General features: G+C 44.5%; 1 long non-coding RNA gene across 1 annotated transcript in view; it reads right to left on the reverse strand.

The window, feature by feature from the left end:
• Positions 1–1,263: 1,263 nt before the first annotated feature.
• LOC146352279 (uncharacterized) overlaps positions 1,264–13,839 on the reverse strand; it is a 33,179-nt gene continuing 20,603 nt past the window's right edge. The window contains exons 2-3 of the long non-coding RNA XR_014787653.1: positions 3,871–3,976; positions 1,264–2,407 (exon numbers count right to left, since the gene is read on the reverse strand). This is a non-coding gene — a long non-coding RNA (uncharacterized LOC146352279). The remainder of the gene's footprint in view (positions 2,408–3,870; positions 3,977–13,839) is intronic.

A 13,839-nucleotide genomic window follows, 5' to 3' on the forward strand; every position in this document is an offset into this window, starting at 1 on the left:
TGGTTCCAGCTGTGCCATCTCTCTGGACTGAAATTCTTCTGCTCTGTAGCTTTTGTGTTTGTCTGTCTTTGGAAATATGAAGGTGGGTTAGCTTGGCAGTTGATGATAGCAGATAACAGTGTTCTCAGGACAATGTGGAATCATGATGGTTCTGTTATATGCCTCCTTGTATAACACAGTTTACAACAATTCTTACAAATTGATACTGAAGAGATTTGTAGGTGAGTCAAAGAACACTGGGAATTTGATCAAAGAGACAAGGTTATATTCTGCACAGCCTTCTCTTGCTCCTTTTTGTATTTTTACAAATCTCTTGACTACATGCACTAAGCACTAAGCACAGCCATTGATCTGGTTCATATGATCACCAAGGATTAAACAAGCCATCATGGCTTGTTTAATTCTTGACATGTGCTGGTGTATACGGAGTGCTATTTGCCTAATTACCTGCCCAGGCACAACTTGTCATATTGTCCAAGCCCATTCGGCATGGCTTGTTGCAGGGGAAAACAACCCTCAAATAAGCCATGGCCTGTTGTAGGGGGTGGGAACAGTGAATATTGCCATGCACAGTTAGGGAGCAATCCTATGGCCGCTAGACAGCATCTAGATGGCCATAGGATTTTTCAGAGCCAGCGCTCCGAGCTCTGGTCCCAGAAACCTAACTACCCTCCCCTTCCCCCACTGCCTTATAGGAAGCGTGGTTCGTCCCTGGCTTCACTCTCATAAGAGCAGCGTAGAGTGGCCAAAAAGGGGGTGTTTTTTGGGGGTGGGAAGGGGACTGCAGAAGTGCCATTACAACTCTTATTATGTGCCTTCTAGCCTCGCCCCCCCCCCCCGATGCTCTGACGTGCCCCAGGTAGACAGCTGAAATCGGCCATCTAGCCACAAATGCAGGGCGGCTGGAGTGCGGAGAAGATCCGTTCCGCGGTCCAATCACCCTCCATTGGATAATCAGCCTCCTCCGAGTTCAGAGGCAACTGACTATCCCAACAGGATTGCACCCTTAAAGGGTGATCTTATAGGGAATGGGTAGTATCCAATGTTAGTATTTCGTAGAGTAGACCCATCAAAATGAATAGGACTTATGTTAATCACAACTAACTTAAGTCCCGCTCATTTCAACGAGTCTACTCTATGTAAAACTAACATTGGATACTTCCCAATGTTATTTAGCCATTCAAGTTCTGTCTAATATAAATAGTGAAAATAATGGATATTTTCAAAAGGATGATAAATTATAGTCAACAAAGGCTTATACATGAGGTGCAAATGTCTTTTTAATAGCCTATTTATATATACAAGCTTAGGGCACTGATCCAGGTCAAAGGGACTGGGTCATCATGTTTTGTTTGACTATGCACTAACTGAAGATTTGTTCTTCTACCATCAACTGCATCAGTCTGTATTTACACATGTGTAAGAGGAGAGTCTGTTCTCAGGAAAGTGCATGATCCACATTTCAGGAAGTGTTTGAAAGATACACTAATGTGTTTTGTAGTTCAGAATCACCAGGGGGAACATGCAAACATTGACTGTGTGTGTGGGAGAGAAATGGGCAAAAGATGTTAATTTTGCAATTTATTTTTAGATATACATGAAAGGTATTTTGACAGGAGGTTGTACAACTTTCCTCAAAGCATCTGAGTGCAACAAAATGCTTACAGGTATGAAACAAGTTGGATCCTTATCCTACATTTTGGCTAAGTGGCATCTCCTGCCTATTCTAGACTTGCCATTTTTATTTTCTGGCTGAGCCCTTTACGACAGACACATGTTCAGCTACTGAAACATCCCCCCGCCCCTGCACACATTTTCTCTATAATCCCAGTATGAAAGGCACAGGAACCCTTCCCAGAAAAAGATGGCAACCCTGGCCTGCTTGCATGGGCATTTTAAATGCCATGCAGCCTCCACATACATTTGTATTACTCGCTATAAATTGTTATAGCTTACGGCAACATTCTCCAAAAGACAGTGCAGTCACTGCTACTGAAACGCATAAGATAGAATGACTTTTTTTTAGGGCGGCCACTTATGTATCACCAAAAAAGAGGAAATGGATCATTCAAAAAGAGAACATAAGATTTGTATATGCTAATTTATATGTATAGATGCAGATTTAGACATAATTATACAATACATCTCACTCATCATAGTGGGGAGGATTGTGACCAGGAGCATCTCCACACCAGCCTAAAATCCTGCATTTAAAAGGGGGCTTTCTGCTTCTGTTTTAAATGTAGAATCACGATGGACTCCCTTTATTCTTGCTTCCTTCATTGTCCCCCTTCCCCGCCACTAGATGGCACTGTGGTCTAGCTCCTCCTCTTGCAGCTTTTCCTTTTTCATGATGGAACTGAAGCGGAACTCATGTGTGGTAATTTGGTAGCTCATTATCTTCAACCTATTTTAAAAATGGAATAAGGGTCATTTAGTGCAGGAGACGCCCTGGAGGTTAACAACATCATCTAAAGGGCCCGCAAACTTCCATGAGTAACCAATCTCAATAGCAGGATAAAAGCTCCATGTGAAGAAGCCCCAGGTCACCTGTGTGTCTCAGCTTGCTGTCTAGGTGATAGCAGGCAACTTCATGGCCCCAGCACTACCCTCTTCTGTTTTTGTTTTAATCTTTAAACTGGACTTGGATTGGACAGACTAGGGATGTACGAAAGTCACTTACCTTTTCGAAGGGTGACATTCGCAGTGGGGGGGGGGAGGCGCTCCGTCCCTCCCCCCAAAATTCTCTCCGGCCAGCTCTGCTCTGCGAAGATTCCACGGAGCCACCAGCCGGGGCCGCCCACAGCTGGACAACCAGCTGCTGGTCAGCCTGCAGGGACGCAAATGGTGGCTGCTGTAGCCGCCACCATTTGTGTTCCTGTATTTTGCCACGATAGGCGACGTAAATATTTATGTAGCCTATCACGGCAAAAAACAAAACAGCGAACGCAAATGGTGGCAGCTACGGCGGTCGCCATTTGTGTTCCCTTTTTTTTGCCGTGTGATAGGCTACATAAATATTTACATAGCCTATTACAGCAAAAAAAAAAAAAAAAGGAACGCAAATGGCGGCCACTACGCCATTTGCGCCCCTCTTTTGTCATAATAGGCTACGTAAATATTTACTTAGCCTATCACACGGTAAAAAAAGGGAACACAAATGGCGGCCGCTGTACCTGCCGCCATTTGCGTTCCCTTAGTTGTGCCGTGATAGGCTAGGTAAATACTTATGTAGCCTATCACGGCTTCCGCAGGGACGCAAATGGCATCCCTACATTAGCCGTGATAGCCTACATAAGTATTTACGTAGCCTATCACGGCTACGTGGAAGAAGCAAATGGCGGCTGCAGACGTGGCTGCCATTCGCAATGCAGTGCGGAAGGCAGCAGGTAGGTGCTCCGTTCCAGGCCCATTTCGTGGGGTGGGGGGCCGGCGGGCTTCGTTCCACCATGGATTTCGGGGGGCCGAATGCACTGGCATTCGGCTTCACCAAGATCCGTGGCGGAATTCTCTGACATCCCTAGGACAGACTTTCTAATAGAGAAAGCCTTCAATTACTGTCCTCTGTAAAGTGAAACAGCTGGGTCACCCTATATTTTTTATAGCAGTCGGCTTGGTCAGAAACATTATTAAACAAATGGCACTTGGTTAAATCACATACCTCTGAGCGTGCTACCAAATTGCATGGATGGTAGGCCTATATTTGCTTATAGACACCACCACCCCCTCCGTCAAACAACTACTCACTAGCAGCAACAGACCATATAACACAGATACAAATACAGGTCCCAGACCCTGCTATAAACTCAGATGCCAACTCTGTCCTCATATCTGCTCTGGAGACACTATTACAGGACATAATAGGGTCACCTGCAACATTAGGGGTTCATTCACTTGCTTGTCTTCCAATGGGATGTATGCCATCTTCTGTCAGCAATGCCCTTCTGCATTCTGCACAGGGCAAATTGGCCAATATCTACGGAAAAAAATAAATGGACATAAATCTTACATCAGAAGTGGCAATATTCATAAACCAGTGGGAGAACACCTCAGCCTTCCAGGACACTCTATCACAGATCTTAAAGTGGCCATTATGGAGCAAAGAAATTTCAAAGGTAAAATAGAGCAAGAAACTGCTGAAATAAAATTCATCTACAGGTTCAACTCTGTCACCAGAGGCTTGAATCAGGTTAAAGGATTTTCATCACCCTGCGTGTGTTAATTGGCTTCCCTAGCTGCTGCTATTTGTGTTAATAGCAGCAGCTGTACTGTGAATGGCTACTGTTGAAAATGCAGTTGTTACTCTCGGTATCTTCTGCATTTAATTTTCTTCTGACCTCACTGTTTACAGTTCTCTCCCCCACACCTCCGCCATCCACCATGTGTACTGTATATACCTGAAACTCTCAGTAACACTCCACGCATCTGCTGATGTGGGTCCATGAAAGCTTATGCCAGAGGGAGGTAGCAATCCTGTCAAGAACGATGGCCACCTCTGAGCCCAGGGGCGGCCGCCTATCCAGTGCAGGGTGGGAGGAGTGGTGAGGAGCGGATCTCCTCCTTGCTCCCCCCGCCCTGCTTCCGTGGCTAGACAGCCGATTTCAGCTGTCTAGCCATGTGACCTCAGAGAGTGGGAAGCGGCAGCCAGACGACACATAGGATGTGTCATACTGGATTTCTGACTTCCCTGCCCCGTCCCTGGGAACACCCCGTTTTCACTGCTTCGCACTGCTCTTACGAGCATGGAGTGCGGGCCCAATCTGCTCTGCCTACGAGGCGGTGCAGGAGGGTGTGAGTGTGTGTGGGGGGTTCTCTGGGAACCGACCTATCCTATGGCCATCTAGCCACTGACTAGCAGCCCATAGGATTGCACCCTAAATGTATTAGTCTTTAAAGTGCTCCAAGATTCTTTGTCGTTTTAACTATTATGTAAACCACCTCAGAGAGGCAGTACTGAGATACTGAAAATAAATACATTTAAGTACAAAAGCAGTGTAACTCCAATATGATTTGTCTTCTCCAATACCACACATTTATACTGTGTCAATGTGCATGGTTTGTTAGACACTGCATATCCCAGGGGTTCCCAACCTTTTGGGGCCAATGAGCACATATGGGATTTTGAGAGTGTTGTGGGCACTCTCACAAAATTGCTGCTATGGGGTGTGTGTGTGTAGCCAATCACAAAATACCCATTTCCTAAAAGGTAAAGTGGTGAGGCGAAAAGTAACTTGCCCAAGAACCTAAGAATAATGCAGAGGTCTGAGCTCCAAAGCAGAAGCCTCTACTTTGAAGCCACTTGTTTCAACTGCTGAGGCTCAAAGACAAGTCACTTAGCCGATAAACTGAGTCCAAGGCAGAAGCAGGGGCTGAGGCCCAAATGCCAAATCACATATTTGCCCCTCATAAAGCTCAACAAAATGCTCATTGCACCGAACTGGTGAAGCTCAGAGAAGCACGTGCACGTGTGAGCGTGCACACACGCACGCACGCACCAACACAGAGGTACCACCCACACCAAAAGAAGAAGGAAAAACCCAGGTAAAACACGTATCACACCAAAACGAACATCAGAACATAGGAAGCTGTCTTATACTGAGGCAGACCATTGGTCCATTTAGCCCAGTACTGTCAACACTGCCTGGCAGCAGCTCTCCAGGGACTCAAGCAGAATCTGGCCTGACCTGGAGATGCCAGGGATTGAACCTGGGAGTTTCCGCATACAAAGCATGTGCTCTACCACTGAGCTACGGCCCTTCCCAACAAACAAACCAGGTAACGCTCTTCTTCTTCCCCACAAAACCAGGCAAAACAAGCCCACAGAATACAGGGAACTGCACCACTCCCTCTAACCCCTCTGGGATGCTACCTACCACCTCCACCCCCAGTTACCTTTTTCTTTTTCCCTGAGTGTCAGGGCATGCTTCAAAACAAAGTACTGGACTGCAGACACCCACTATTTTGATTTTCTAAAAATGCCTCTGGGGCCCAGGTAGGGCCCAGGGGTAGTCTACTTGTTTACTCTGGCCTTCCCCTGATGTTTTACTGAACTGTTCTGCAATTACACGGTTGGTTTTTAGTAATGTTTTATTGCTTGTGTCTGTTGTTTTATGAATGAATGCTGCCTTATTATTGTATTGTTTTTTATTAAATGAATTTTAATGTTGTAAGCCGCCTTGGGAGGGCCTTTTCCCTGAAAGGCGGCCTAGAAATATTTGAAATAAAATAAATAAATAATAAATAAATAAATAATAATAATAAATAGTCTTAGAAGTAAAGATGTCACTGAGGGCCAGTGCTTTGCTTTGTAGCACACCATCCTCCCAGTTAAATGTTTGTTTTTAAAAAATCTCAAAGCAATTAAGTATTGGGGAGAGGAGCCGTGAGCCTGTTGGTCACCAAGGGAGGTATCCATGGGCACCATGTTGGGGACCCCAGCCATAGCCAATCTTTACTATAGGTAAAATGCCTCCCTCATCCCTCAGTGAGCTTCTGGGTGGGATACCTTGCTCTAGTTTCTTATTTTGATTATTATTATTATTATTATTATTATTATTATTATTTTTAAAGGACATGATTTCTTCAGAGATATAGCTGGAGGCTTTCGATATTTATTTACAACATTTCTGTACTGAATTCCCTGCTTGATGTACTAGATTTAGTGTTCTGTATCTTACTCATTTTAGATCAGGGTGGTTTTGCCTAGTTTATTAGAGTAGATGGACTTGATTTGTCTTGTGATAAAGCCCTTCAGCATATGGTGAGCAGCACTTGATTTGACCCAGGCTGTTGCCCTGGATTCAAGTGTGCCTGTGGCAGTTAAAGGGGGCCCATGTCTGAAGCTCAAACTAAGATCTGGCACAAAAATGCAAATGGTCCTAAAGTAGTATGAATGATGGCATAGAGAACTGTGTGCTTTCATGCTGGCATTTCACCCCTGTTTTGACTACTGGATGAGCTTCTACCGCTGCATGGTACAGAGTTTACCAGTGGTAATTTGGTGTTACATTACTAGTGGAAGTATCTTATGGCCATTTAATCTGGCTGGAAGAAACATGGTTTGGGAGGATACTATGGCCTTGCTCACACATAACACGAAGCCATGATGCTTAGGGAAGTTCTGGTAACCGTGGTGGCTTAGTGTGTCGTGTGTGAGGAGAAAACCATGTTCCTTATGGTTAGTAAGGGACCCCAGTTAACCACTCCCCCTGCAACAGGGTTGAGGGGCCCTAGGGTGGCTTACTGTGTCATCTGGCAGGCTCCCCGGTGGTTAAAACAGGCTCCAGAGGACTTCCAGGCTGTGACCATAGAGCTCTGCCGGCTAAAGAGTCCGCCAGCACTGGCAATGCCGTAGCTGCTGTGAATTTTCTCTGTAGTCGCACAGCCATTTCGGACGCCAGAGCGGACATCAGGAGCCTGTTTGCACTGCAGAGGACGATGGGATGCTAACCACACCAGGATGATCACCACGTAACTACGGAAGGGGGTTGTTAGCGGAACCAAGCAGCACTGCGTGGTTCTGCAATCGTCTGATGGGCCCGCGCATTGCTGTTTCGCTAACAACTCCTCTGTAGTTACCCTAACCGCCCTCTCCCTATACCTTTTTCTGGGGAGGACAGTATAACTTATGTCCTGGCAGAAACACTTGGGTAGATTATTTCTTTTTATAAGCAGTGTTACACATACTCCCTTACTCAATAGGAGGAAATATGGGAAAACCACCACAAATTTTGTTGTTGTTGGTAAGCCTAGGAAATGAAGCAGAGAAGTACAACAGTAGTTTATTCCAAACTGAGCTGGCAGTGTGAACACTACAGAAGTAAAGTAATATACTGTTGAAGTTAATGTGGGAGTAAACTCCTGCAGGTTGAAAATACGAGTGACAATTCTTCAACTACACTTTGACACAAAGAATGGAATTATGGGTAAAAACATGTGAAAATGACACGGACTAGAAATAGATTCACCCTTCCCTGATTTACATGTGAACATAATGTCTCATTTTTATACTTGTTTCACTGATCCTAACCAGCATGATACTCCTATGTTAGTCCAGTGACTAGCATGCCATTAGGACAACAAATGTAAGATTTGAGTTTTAAAACTGCATAAAAGCATTTTCCCCCAGAAAAAGTCCTCTGAGATAATTTCCTTTAATAATAGTCATTTTCTCTAACCTTTAGCTAACAAAAAGAAATAGTTGTTACATAAAAAGAAATGTATTTTTGTCTGTTAGGCTCCTTGCTCAGTTTTCTAGTAACCATTTGCAGGAACAAACCAATAGCAGACATTCACGATCCAGAAGATAACCAGTTCTAACCTGAAATGCTTCATGACATACTTCTTGCTTCATACCTAACAGCTTGATACTATGCAGAGTTAGGCATGTCTGAGCCTATTGATCAGGCTGTGAAGGAGGAAAGTATAAAAATATGAAACAATCCGGCCATCCAGCACTTTAATAAGGAGAGTTTGGTGGCACTGGTGTTCTGTTTTAATGCCTTCTCTCTGATTCTGAATGCAATTCTGTAGATAAATCTAGTCTATGGATGGATATGTGTGTGCGTGTGTGTCTAACTGCTTTGATTCTCTAGGGAAATGGCTGCCTAATACATTGCAAAAAGGGTTGGTGGATTCTAAGAGCAAGCTTTCCCAGAAAAATCAATATAGTAAAGGCTATGTCTACAAACCTTAGGTAATCATGTAGCATTGAGTCTGAGCAACCAAACACGGGATTGGCTTCTCTGACTTCCTAATGAGTTCATTAATGAGTGGAGAATCATTGCATGATTACTATTTGTTGAGGAAGGGAGACAGTGGACTCAGCTGAAGAAATCAACATGGGATCTATTGGGAGAACCATAATGGCTACAGATCTGATGCCATTTAATCAGAAGGAGGCCATTAAAGTAAATGGGCCTGAAGGTAATTGCAAGCCTCTTCTAGGTTTGCAGTTCATGCATGTTTATAGCACAGGGATGCTACACCCAGGAGACAGCATCTGCCTTATCATGGTAGAGATAGTGGTTGCTGTGTTAGACCTAGGGGTTGTCACCACCAATTTACTCTGAGCTGGCTGTGTGTTGAGGTCATTAGGGATACATGACGTCATGGCCATCCAGCAGCCACCCTGGAGCTTATCAGGGAAAAACCAGATTTCCGGACCGGAGACTGCTTGAAGTCCGATTCTTATCCTTAAGTCGGGTTCTCCTCAGTATAGTTGCAGTGTGCCCCAACCCCCACATTTACCTCGGGAATACTAGCCCCACCCAGGGGCGTTCCTTTCACTGTGACCCTGGTGAAGGGGTGTTTCATGTGTGTTTCCTGTCCCTGCACAAACCAGTTAGTGTCTTCTTGGAAGTAACTCCCATTGTGCTCAATGAGCCTTGTCCCCTGAATGCCCACATCAGAATTTACAGAGACCCCCCTCAGTTGAAATGGCACAGTTTAAAGCACATTCCCTAAATGCTTTAAAGCATGATCTCGAGGCTCTGATTCTTGGTTGTTTGGTTTATTGCCTTAGGAAGTAACTACTTCACAGCTTTGTTGTAGAGATCCTGCATAGTATTGGTTTGGTTAGAAAGGGAGCTGGTTTCCCATGCCTGTGTTCTCCCCTACTCTTTCCCAGCACAAGCATATGTGTGTCTACTCAGAAGTAACTCCCATTGTGCTCAATGAGGCTTGATCCTGAAATGGAGGTACATCTGGACTTTCAGGGGAAAGGAGAAAGGGGCGAGGGGGGGAGCCTCTCTTATTGGTTGAGCAGCCCCTGCCAGTCAGATGATGTTCATTTCAACTCCCACCCCCACCAGAAAGTAAGTTCTGTGAAGTGATTTTTACACATGTGGAGCACTCCCTTGTGGAGCTCTGCATGGACCAAATCGCAGCTAAGCTGATTCCTTTAAAAAAAAATAATCCGGTACTCCTTCCTCTTCCATTGCCAAGGAGACATGGTCTTAGAGCGTAAACAATGGGCATTTCTACACCAGCCTAAAATCCTGCATTTAAAACAGGGCTTTCTGGTGCCGTTTTAAATGCCAGTTCACCTCTGACTGCCTTTACACGCGCTCCCTTCCCCCCCTTCTCTCGGTAGCTTAACTTCTGCTGTACTGTTTTCTCATGGTTCCAATCTTGGGCTCTTACTTGGGAGTAAGCTGCATTTAACTCAATGGGACATACTTTTGAGTAGACATAAGATCACCTGTAAGTCTGCAACCCTCAAGTAAGCCCCATTGAACTTAATAGGGTGCTCTGAAACAACAGAGGACGTTGTTTTTGAGCTTGATGGGGTGGGGAATCAGATGTGTCTCCCTTCATTGCAGGGAGGCATTTTACCCTCTTCTCCCTCTGACTGAGAAATGCAGAGGCAGGGGACGCAATCTGCAAGCAATTCTTGCCCTCGAGCCTGTCAAATCTGCTCGGGTCTCCTTCTGTGCAACTCTGCTCCCATCCTCAGTGCCTTCCTCATCCTGACCGCACCCCCAACAACCGAAAACAAATGCCCACAGCAGGCAGACAGAGTGGTTTCTTCCGCTATGGGTGAATTTCACGTGGAGGTCATGCCGCTCCTGTTCCATGGGCTGGAAAAAATACCCATTTTTTTTCCATTTGAGGAAAACATGGGATAGGTGGGATGAAATAGTGGAATAATGACTGGACAATGACAACGTCATGTAATGGACCTGCACAATTCAGTGAGTGAGCAACCATGAACTCACAATAAACTTGAGATGTAGAGATCCCCAATGAACCCAGGAGATTTTCTTAGTTGATCAGGCATCTCACACTTGTGTTGGATGGACCATACCACATTACTAAGATATGCATCTTTGGCTGTGTTCAGCCCACCTCCCTGTATGCATTCTCAAATCAAGCACATGGAAATGTAACATCAGAAGCAGCTGTTGATACTTGTGTCTATATTCTGATTGCCTTTCAATACTACGTGTTGTGTGGGAAGACACTGAGAAATGAATTTCATAAAGTGCCAGAAGACTTAGGGATTTTGAAACAGAAATTCCGGATCTGAGGCTTGGACCTAACCTAGTGAGCTACCAAGGGCTATGTGGCCTCAGGCCTCAGGTACAGAAGTGGGTAGGGGTGTGCAGCATTAGTCTCTACAACTGGCTGGCAGCATAAAGCTGCAGGCCTGGGATAAACACTAGCAACCTAGTGTTCAGGTTCAACCCTTTGCCTGTTAACAGGGCAGTACCTTCTGCTTCCTCCACGTCAGGCTCTAGCTTCTCTAGTTTCAAGCTTTTCAGGTTCAGCTGCTGACCTCAGAAACCCTGAGCTGGAGGACACGACACACCCTCCTTGTCTAGACTTGGGTACAGCTGCCAACGACGACCCTGGCCTGGCCCTGGCATAAAGCCTCTCCTTTTTTTGGATTGGATCAGGGTCAGGGCAAGCAAGCTAGCTGTGGATGCCAAATCAAGAAATCCACAGAAGAATCCATCGCAACATAATGTAAGTGTGTAAAAGAATTAGGACTCAATCCTATGCATATTTAGACAGAGGAAAAGTCCTACAACTCCCAGCATGCCCCAGCCAGCATGTATAGTCTTTTTGATGTATAGTCTTTACATCGTTCACAGTAATCCTATATGAGAGGCCACTGTGCCCAGTTTACAGGTGTAGGAACTGAGGCTGAAAATGGGTGGTTTGCTTATAGGTCCTGGTGCATTCATAGTTGAAGTGGGACAGATTTGAGCTTGTTACTAGACAAGTCATCTGCTGTATCAAATTGAAGTCAGACCATGCAAAAACGTGTGGATTGTCTTGATGAGCATCTGAAGGTTTTATTTTTGATGGCCTTTGTAGCCTGTTTTGCAATGTTTAATGTACAGTTTCCATGCATGGTTTGTCTCTTTGGTTTAAGATAATTTGAGTTTTATGCATGGATCTGATCATAATTACACACATGGGCACTGTTGGGTGATCAGTGGGCATCGACTTCGTACAATTTCCCATGCATTAAAAAGGAAAAGAAGAACATTAATACAATGCTGGCCACACAAGTCTGTGCTGGCAGCTTTGCAAGTGAAGCTGAACTCTTTGTTTTATTTGTTTCAGCTGTTGAGTGGTTAGTTGGATAGATAGGCTGGCCACCCCCCCCCCAAAAAAAAAGCCTGCACCCTCCATTTGACCCTTCTAGGACCTTAGGAAATCATAAATGAGAGAACTAGCCAAATTATAACTAAGGCCAATGACTTTAGTCTGAAATTTTGCAAATGACAGCAAACCAATTTGGACCACCCTTCTGCCCCCTGCAAGAGCTATAGGTATTTCAAAGATTCCTAAAATCTGTCCCTATCAATCTGATTTAACTATAAGCGTTACAGCACAATCTTGTGGAAGTTTGAGAAGTCACTCTTATTGAGTTCAATGGGGTTTACTCTCAGGGGGTATAGGAACACATCCTTAGTGAATGGTATGTATGATGACAATGTAGATGGGTGTTGTTTTTTTTTAAAGGCTACCTGTACTGTTTGACTATATAGCTATTTATATACAATGTATCATTAACTAGCCCTGGGATTCCCCCTTTACTTTTATTTCCCCTCATTTTATTAAGAATAACATTCTATGCTAGCACAAAGACCACTGCTACTTGCAAATGTCTGCTTGCCGAGACATTTGATATTTCCAAGCTGGACAGTTCTTTGAGCTCCATAGCTGATTTGCAAATTGCACGCATTCTGTTCCTGCCATTCATAGCCAAACATTTTCTTGGAAGAGTTCAGCTGGCAACCACCTCAGTGAAAAGGTGAATGACGTTTATCTGTTTTAATAGCTTGCTTTTTACTGAGCGCATTTATTGAGCTCATAGAAAGGAACTTAAGGTTCTATTTGTCACATACAAAATGAAAACTTGGAATACAGTATTTGACCAAAGAGTCCATTTAACACATTCAACAGAATCAAATTATAAAGCTTCTGTTGGACTTTACCAATTCAGGCTACTTGTGAGAAATTAAGGGTGCAATCCTATGCACGTTTGGACAGAAAAAAGCCCTACAACTCCATGCTGGCTGGGGAGTGCTGGGAGATGTAGGGCTGTGTTTCTGTCTAAACATGCATAAGATTGCACCCGAAATGTTTTAAACTCCCTTTATATAGAAACTACTGGTTAGGTCTCATCTGGAATACTGTGTCCAGTTCTGGGCACTACACTTTAAGAAGGATGCAGACAAGCTGGAGAGGGTTCAGAGGAGGGCAATGAAGATGATCAGGGGGCTGGAAACAAAACCCTATGAAGAGAAACTGAAAGAACTGGGCATGTTTAGCCTTGAGGAGAGAAGACTGAGGGGGAGATATGATAGCGCTCTTCAAGTACTTGAAAGGTTGTCACAGAGAGGAAGGCCAGGATCCCTTCTCAATTATCCCAGAATGCAGGACATGGAATAATGGGCTCAAGTTACAGGAAGCCAGATTCCGGCAGAACATCAGGAAAAACTTCCCGACAGTTAGAGCAATACGGCAATGGAACCAATTCCCTAGGGAGGTGGTGGGCTCTCCCACACTGGAGGCATTCAAGATGAAGCTGGACAGCCATCTGTCAGGGATGCTCTGACTTGGATTCCTGCATTGAGCAAAGGGTTAGACTCGATGGTCTTATAGGCCCCTTCCAACCCTACTATTCTATGATTCTATGATACCACATCAGGGAGTGAACCGTTTCCCGTGAGTTGCTAAAGTCATAAGAAAAGTCCCGTGATTTTTCTCTGTGTAGAGTCTTTTAGTTATTATATGCATTTCCATGCAATGCATATTTTGCCCCAGAGACTTATTTATTTATTTAAAAATATTTCTGTACTGCCTGTCATATAAACATGT

Source organism: Heloderma suspectum, chromosome 2 (genome assembly GCF_057233095.1).
Source record: "Heloderma suspectum isolate Gila_16-S chromosome 2, 16-S_ref, whole genome shotgun sequence".
NCBI lineage: Eukaryota > Metazoa > Chordata > Lepidosauria > Squamata > Helodermatidae > Heloderma > Heloderma suspectum.